We start from the raw sequence: 8,537 nt of genomic DNA, 5'->3' as shown, positions 1-8,537 counted from the left end.
CACACACACACACACACACACAGACACAAAAATCCCATGGGTCTTGCTATGAGTTTGCATACTCTATGCATAGATTGTCAGAGCAAACATCTCAGAGATCCAGATGGTTCACAAAGCATCTTGTGATTAAGTGATCTGAGGCAAAGGACCCACCGGTGGCCCTGTATTGTTAGTAGTTAAATATGATATGGCTTCTGTAATCAGAATCCACTAAATGAAAACAGAGCGGGTACTACTGTTTGTACTTGGTGTGCCAAGTTAGGTTTCTCTGTGGACTTCAAGAGATTTTTTAAATGTTGTTTTATTATATTTGTAATTAGCCCTTATGAAGAAAGGCTCTTTTAGTTTCTGCAGTGATGCATTGCAGCTTTCATTATAACAAATACCCATGACCCCTGGTGCCTAACTGTAAACAATGATAGTTACTAGCCTCATTAGGAGACTAGCAGATGGCTTATAAAGTCCTCACTGGAGTTTCAATCCATTTGCGGCTTGCAGTGCACAAATGTTTATCTTTAAACATTATAAAATATGTCAGACAGGATCTGCATTCTCCTTTTCATTAGTATTAATGCATTCTGGTTTTAACAAGGAAAATTTCTTTGATTACACTTTTTTTTTTTTGTTTGCTTACTCTAACATGAACTGATTTTCAGAATTTTTCTGGCATCTTACCTTTTGGAAGAACAAACCAAATTCTATCAATTTCTCACTTTTGGCTTTACTCGTTCTGCAGACATTTATCTGAATCCTACTATAGGCTAGGCTAAAATATTAGAGATAGAATGATGAATACGATATAGTAGATGCTCAATAAATACTTACTGAAAATGCAATGGATTCCCCCTGTGGACAGTTTTGCTCTCCATGGTTTCAGTTACCTGCAGCAAACCTTGGTCTGAAAATATTAAATGGAAAATTTCAGAAATACAAAATTCATAAGTTTTGAAAGTGCATGCTGCTCTGAGTGGCATAATGAAATCTTGCAACATTGGCTCTATTCCGCCTGAGAGGTGGATCATTCCTTTGTCTAGCATATCTGTGGTGTGTACACTACCTGCCTGCTAGTCCCTTAGCCAGCTTGATTATCAGATTGACTGTCTTGGGTATCACAATGCTCGCATCCAAGCCACCCTTATTTTACTTTCTAGTGACCCCAAAGTGCAAGAGTAGTGATGCTGGCAATTTGGATATGCCAAAGAGAAGCCATGTGAATGTGAAAAAGAGAAAGTTTTCAACTTATAAGGAAGGAAAAAACTTGTACGCTGAGGTTCTTAAGATCTACAGTAAGGTCAAATCTTCTATCCGTGAAATTGTGAAGAAGGAATGAGAAATGTGTGCTGGTTCTGCTGTAGCATCTCAGATTGCTGTAGTCATGGCCACAGCGTGTGGTAAGCGCTCAGTGAAGGTGGAAAAAAGGCATCAAATTTGTGGGTGGAACACATGAACAGAAAACATGTTTTAGGCATTCACTGGAGGTCTTGGAACACAGGGACGATGGCTCTATTTTTCATATCTTTTGCCTATTTTTCGTATTGGATGGTTTATCACTTTTTGCTCATTTTCATCAATGAGATCATATTTTAAGTTGAATTTTTTTTTTTTTGAGATGGAGTTTCATTCTGTCGCACAGGCTGGAGTGCAGTGGCACGATCGCAGCTCGCTGCAACCTCCACCTCCTGGGTTCAAGTGATTCTCCTGCCTCAGCCTCCCGAGTAACTGAGATTACAGGTGCCCACCACCATGCCCGGCTAATTTTTGTATTTTTAGTAGAAATGGGGTTTTGCCATGTTGGCCAGGCTTGTCTTGAACTCCTGACCTTAGGTGATCCGCCTGTCTCGGCCTCCTAAAGTGCTGGGATTACAAGCATGAGCCACCGCTCCCGGCCTTTAAAATTAATTTATACAAGATAAATTAATTGGTCATAAAGTATGCCCATTTTAGGTTTTTATAAACACAGGTGTGCACCACATAACGGTGTTTCGATCAGCGTCGGTCAAGATTATCATGGAGCCGCCCTATGCAGGCGTTTCATTTTTGTCTTTGATACCATATTTTTACTGTACCTCTTCTGTGTTTAGATATGTTCAGATACATAAATCCTTGCCATTTTGCTACAATTGCCTACAGTGTTCAGTAGAGTCACATGCTATACAGGTTTGTAGCCTAGGAGCCGTAGGGTATACCACGTACCTAGGTGTGTAGTAGGTTGAACCATCTAGATTTGCAGGTGGAGGACATGAATGGAAAATGTGTTTCAATTGACGACAAATGCGTTGTACCATAAAGCACTGAACTTATAGGAAGCCTTGAGCAAGGGGTCCCCTGAAACAAGTGATATCAAGCCATTTACTACAAGTAAGGGATGGTTACACAGATTCAGGAATAGGTTTGGACGAAAAAATAAAAACATTACTGGAGAAGCTGCACCTGCTGATGAAGAAGCAGCTGCTGCATTTCTGGCAGAGCTGAGGAAGTTGATTAAGAAGAAAGAATACCATCCACAGCAAATCTTCAACTGTGATGAAACGAGGTGTTTCTGGAAGAAGACGCCCAATAGAACCTCTATTCATAGAAGTTCAAAGGAGGCACTGGGGCATGAAGCACGGATGGGCAGATTAACCCTGGTACCAGGTGGCAATGCTGCAGGGCATACGATAAAGCCAGGTGTCATGCACAAAGTGAAGAACGCATGTGCTCTCAACAACAACCACCACCACCTACTATGTACCCACAAAAATTAAAAATTAAAAAAATTCATGATTTAACCCCCCGCCCCAAATTATCTGCCCATCTTCTGTCAAAATAATCAGAAAGTGTGGGTGAGAATCATCTTGTTTATGGAATGGCTTCACCGATGCTTCATCCCAGAAGTGAAAAAATAAATGGAAGTGGAAGAGTTGGAATTTAAAGTCCTGTTTGGACAATAGACATTGCACCTGGACAATTTTTTTGTTTTGTTTGTTGAATTTGTTTGTTGTGAAAATTAAAATGTCAAGGTTGTGTTTTTACTTCCAAGTACAACCTTGTTGCTTCAGCCCTTTGTCCAGGGCATGACATCATTTGGTTTGTCAAAACCATATACACCCAACTGAGATTTTGATCAGCAATCGATGCAGACTCTAATCTGGACATAATGCGGTGCTGGAAATTATTCACTATCGTTGACACAATAACACTCACCAAAGCTACAATGCATGAATCGAAATCAGCAATGATAAATGTCTGCTGCAAGAACCTGTGGAGTGAAGTCAAGAATGATTTTAAAGGCTTTCTGGGATTGAAGAAGTTAGGAAAATCACCCATGCAGAAAGACAAGTTGGTGGAGAACGATTTGCCGACCTGCTTGACAGGAAGTGGGAGAACACATTGAAGGCCATTGACAAGTGTTAAACCAGGAATTGGGAGAACTTGAGTCATCTACAGAGGAAGAGGAAGAAGAAACTGGAGCAGAACCAGCAATGTGGACATTACCAACATTTGCTGAAGTGTTTCAGATTTCACAGACTTTTAAAGACAAAATTATGAAATGTGATCCTTAGTTGGAATGCAGCATTAAAGTCACCTGCATGATCACCAAAGGATTAGAACGTCTGCAGCAAAGCTTTGAAGAGTTAGGGACAACTTCCGATTACAATGTTCTTCCAAAAGTTTTCAGCAAAAAATCTTTCAACTATCCAGGATCCCCAACTATCAACATCATTGGCTCCGGACGTTCAACCATCAACACTGTCATGGCCCAGTGACCCGGACCACCTGTAGCACCTCATCCCCCTTCTGACATAACATCAGCAGGTCTGTAGTAGCCTAACACTATGTCACAATGCCAATGACATTCACCTCACTTCACTCATCACAAAGGCATTTCGTCATCTCACATCATCATCAGAAGAGTGGGTACAGTACAGTAAGATATTTTGAGACAGAGAGCAAGACTAGATTCACATAACTTTTGTTACAGTGTACCATTATAATTGGTCCATTTTATTATTATTGTTGTTAATCTCTGACTCTGCCTAATTTATAGGTTAAGCTTTATCATAAGTATGTAGGCATAGGAAAAAATTGCTGTATATAGGGTTTGGCACTGTCTGCGGTTTCAGGCATCCACTGGGGGTCTTGGAACATATCCGTCACAGATAAGGAGGGACTCCTGTACTTATGGAAAGACTGAAACTAAAATTAAAGCGGCGTTTCATTTTATATGCTTGTGCTCTCCAGCGAAATAGTACTTGAGCACTATTTCCCAAACAGCCATATTATTTTTGTCTATAAATAATTTCCTTTAAACTACAAAATGTTAGAAATTGGAGAATATGTTTTGCATCAGCTTAAGACTTCTCTCAATCAGACACATATGCAATTTTCAGTGCTAAAAGTTACCTAGATAAAAATAACAATAGTGACCATTAATTGAGCATTTACTATGTGCCACTGCTTACCTATGCTAAGGATAAGGATTTTATTACCTCACTTAATTCTGTAAAGTCTAAATAATCCATGGGGAAGGTACTATTTCCTCATTTTACAGATGAAACTAAAGCTTAAAAATATTAATCAAGTTGCCCAAGTTCTCCCAGGTGAAATGTGGCTGAGACTAGATTCAAATGGAGGGAATCTGACTCCAGACCCCATACTCTTTTGAACTATTATATGTTAGTCACAACAGCATTTACATCTAGACATCTGTGTGCCTACAATAGTTTGTTCCTACCCAGCATCATTTGGGAGACTGCATTTACGAGTATTTAACCATTTGGACTGCTTGGTTCAAATCTTGGTTCTATCATTTAAAGCTGTGTGACTGGCTGGGCACGGTGGCTCACGCCTGTAATCCCAGCACTTTGGGAAGCTGAGGCGGGTGGATCACCTGAGGTCAGGAATTTGAGACCAGGTTGTCCAACATGGTGAAACCCTGTCTCTACTAAAAATACAAAAATTAGCTAGGCGTGGTGGCGTGTGCCTGTAATCCCAGCTACCCAGGAGGCTGAGGCAGGAGAATCGCTTGAACCTGAAGGGTGGAGGTTGCAGTGAGCTGAGATCATGACACTGCACTCCATCCTGGGCAGCAGAGCAAGACTCCATCTGAAAAATAAATAAATAAACAAACGAATAAATAAATAGCTGTGTGACTACAGGCAAGTGGCTTGACCTCACCAGGTCTTGTTTTCCTTACTTAGAAACTGCAGGTAATTATAGTGCCCACCTCATAGGGTTGATGTGAGGATAAAATGATGTAATACATGCAAAGCACTTAAGGAGCAGGTGGCACATAGTACATCCTATTATACAAATAGCTATTACTACTATTATTCTTATCAATGTTATTAGAGAGTCCGTTGCTCCTATTTGAGCTCAATGTGTCCATAAAAGAATTCATATTCGGTGTCGCTACATCTTCTGATTTTTAAAGAGAAAATAAAACCTAGATTTTTTTTTAAATGAGGTCTCCCAATTTTTAAATGTCAACACCTAACGGAAACTTTCAAAACTCCTGAGTGAGCAAAGGAAAATGTCTGTAGGCCAAATGCAGCCCACAATAGGCAGTTTGTGCCTTTTACTGGAGGAACTGCAGTGAAGTTATACAGAATAAGGACCAGAGAATGCAGACACCAGAGGGGATGGTTTCTGCCACTTGGAATAGCCTAGTGTCTCAACAGGTCTTTGGGAAATTCACTTAGCATACAATGTTACAGACTTAACCTGGTCTGATTGGCTTGGTCCACTCTTTGTGTTGCTAGCTGGTAAGAATTCTGTTAGGTACCATATCCCTCACGTATTCTCTAAAAGATGATCAATTTGAGTTGATTACTTTCAACAAAACTAAAAGGAATCAAAGAGCCGGGTGTGGTGGTGTGCGCCTGTAGTCCCCGCTACTCAGGAGGCTGAGGCGGGAGGATTGTTTGAGCCCAGGAAATCGAGGCTGCAGTGAGCTATGATCGCACTGCACTTCAGCCTGCATGACAGAGTGAGACTTCATTCCTAAAGAAAGAAACTGAAAGGTGAAGGAAAGTTAACGAGATTTCCATTTCCAGAAACCGAAGCCTCGACGTTATCCACAGGGAACGTGTCGCTCAGATTGAATATACCAGTGCTGTAAGTTTCCTTGGAAATTTAAATGATAATATGTCTATTTTCATTTCTAAGATGGTTCTGCCAGAATGTCTAGCCTCTGTCATCATATACTACGGTCTACCCAACAACACTTAATTATTTTAGAAATATTATCAGAAGTCGAGGTTTGTTTATATGCCAGGTCTATCAGCACCTGAGTGCTTCACAAGCTGGCTGTCAGCAGTCACAGCAGGAATCACTCTGGCCCCGACTCGTGTTCCAGCACTGATCCAAACGCCGGTTCCAGCGGCTCTAGCAGCTGGCCAGGCATGTGCTTCAGCCGATAAAATATGCTGAGACAGACACATAGTTTTGAAAAACTCAGTAGTAGTGAATGAGTATCCATGTTAACTTAAATATAAATAAGTAAATTTATAAAGAGGGATTTATAGGATTAAATAAAGAACAGTGGTGACCAGAGATGTTGTGAAAGGAAATTAAATGATTTTTTTGTGCTGGCCACGCTTTTCCTTGGTGTTGTCCGGAAGGGCTGAATTTCCTTAGCCCTGGTTTTCCTTGAGGGAAAAACCGCATGCAAAGGGTTCCAGTCTCTATTTTTGCAGAAGAATGCCACACTCAGCATTGCGTTTTTAGAAGTAATAATGTGCTCCATTCATTCATTTGTTAATTAATTAATTTTTTTTTTTTTCAATTTTGAGATGTAGTCTCGCTCTGTTTCCCAGGCTGGAGTGCAGTGGCCTGATGTCGGCTCACTGCAGCCTCCGCCTCCCAGGTTCAAGCGATTCTCCTGCCTCAGCATCCGAGTAACTGGGATTACAGGTGTGCGCCACCACGCCCGGCTAACTTTTGTGTTTTTAGTAGATACGGGGTTTCGCCATGTTGGCCCGGCTGGTCTCGAACCCTTGACCTCAAATGATCCACCTACCTTGGCCTCCCACAGTGCTGGGATTGCAGGAGTGAGCCACCGCACCCCACTCATTTGTTAATTTATTTGTCCAATATTTATCGATCTCCTACCATGCCCCAGGCACCTTAGAGGGTACCGAGAATACAACAGCAAACACGACACAGTCCCTGCCCTCGGTCAGCTCAAGAGCCGGAGGGAGAGGCGGGTGAGTGAAAACAGTGCACTGAGACGGAAGATGGGAGGGGCAATCGGGGGTGCTTCACAGAGGAGGCGGCATGTTGGTAACGTGGTAACGTGGAACGTTGGTAACTTTCCGTGATAACGTGGAACGTTGGTAACTTTCTCCGTGATAACGTGGAACGTTGGTAACGTTCCGTGAAGTCTGCATCTTCAAATGCCCCCAGCTCTGTCTAGTCTGATGAGAGAGGAGAATGGCCAGGCCTGAGAAGTGGCTTATGGTTGCAGGGGAGTCGGAAAGGGAAGGAGGATTTCTCAGAAGGAATCAAAGGAGCTCAGCCCCCTTGGTGATCCCCACTTCCTGGGGAACGGGCCTTTTCCTGGCAGTACTGTGCTGCGACCCCGCGGGCCAAATGCGGGTGGACATACTGCCCTCCCGCGTGTGACCGGGAGAAGGGCAGGGCACTGTTCCTTCCCTGTGCCCCTCCCCTCTGCCATCAGTCTCCACCTCTCTGTATTTACCTCTCTGCCCTCTCGCCCCTAAACCTCTTTTCTGTCCCCATCTGGCTTCCTTCTCCATCGGTCAGTGAGCTCTGATTGCGCCGCACTCCAGCCTGGGCGACAGAGTGAGACTTTGTCTCTAAAAAGGAGGAGGAGGAGGAGGAGGAGGAGGAGGAGGAGGAGGAGGAGGAGGAGGAGGAGGAGGAGGAGGAGGAGGAGGAGGAGGAGGAGGAGGAGGAGGAGGAGGAGGAGGAGGAGGAGGAGGAGGAGGAGGAGGAGGAGGAGGAGGAGGAGGAGGAGGAGGAGGAGGAGGAGGAGGAGGAGGAGGAGGAGGAGGAGGAGGAGGAGGAGGAGGAGGAGGAGGAGGAGGAGGAGGAGGAGGAGGAGGAGGAGGAGGAGGGAAAAAAAACGAATGATGAAGGAAAGTGACAAGATTTCCGCTTCCAGAAACCCAAGTCTTGACGTTATCCACATGGAAGGTGTCGCTCAGAATGCACTTTTCTTGGTGCTCTTTTCTTCCTAGCTTAGGGCATTTCCTTCTATTTCGGGATCGGGGGTAGGACAGGGGCTTGTGGGGGGGGGGCCCCCAATCTTTCACTTGGCTGTTCAGATTCTGCCATCTTCAGGAGAAGGATGGCCCTGCAAGTGGATTCCATTCAGTTTCTTGGCTGCGGAGGATGAAAAAGCGAGGAGGGTCTCAAGAACGGAGCGCAGCTGTTAGGAGCGGCTCACAAGGGAGGAGGAAGATGTTTTCTCTCAGATACCCGTCCCAGCCTGTCACTGCTCTGGGTATGGGACCTGGGGGGTCAGAGATACAAATGTGTCTAGGCAGCCAAAATGTTCCAAGGGCGGAAGGTTAAATGTGTGTGCCACACAC

The sequence above is a fragment of the Gorilla gorilla genome, chromosome 3 (assembly GCF_029281585.2).
Source record: "Gorilla gorilla gorilla isolate KB3781 chromosome 3, NHGRI_mGorGor1-v2.1_pri, whole genome shotgun sequence".
Taxonomy (NCBI): Eukaryota; Metazoa; Chordata; class Mammalia; order Primates; family Hominidae; genus Gorilla; species Gorilla gorilla.
The sequence above is the reverse complement of the archived record's forward strand: the minus strand, read 5'-3'. Positions refer to the sequence as shown.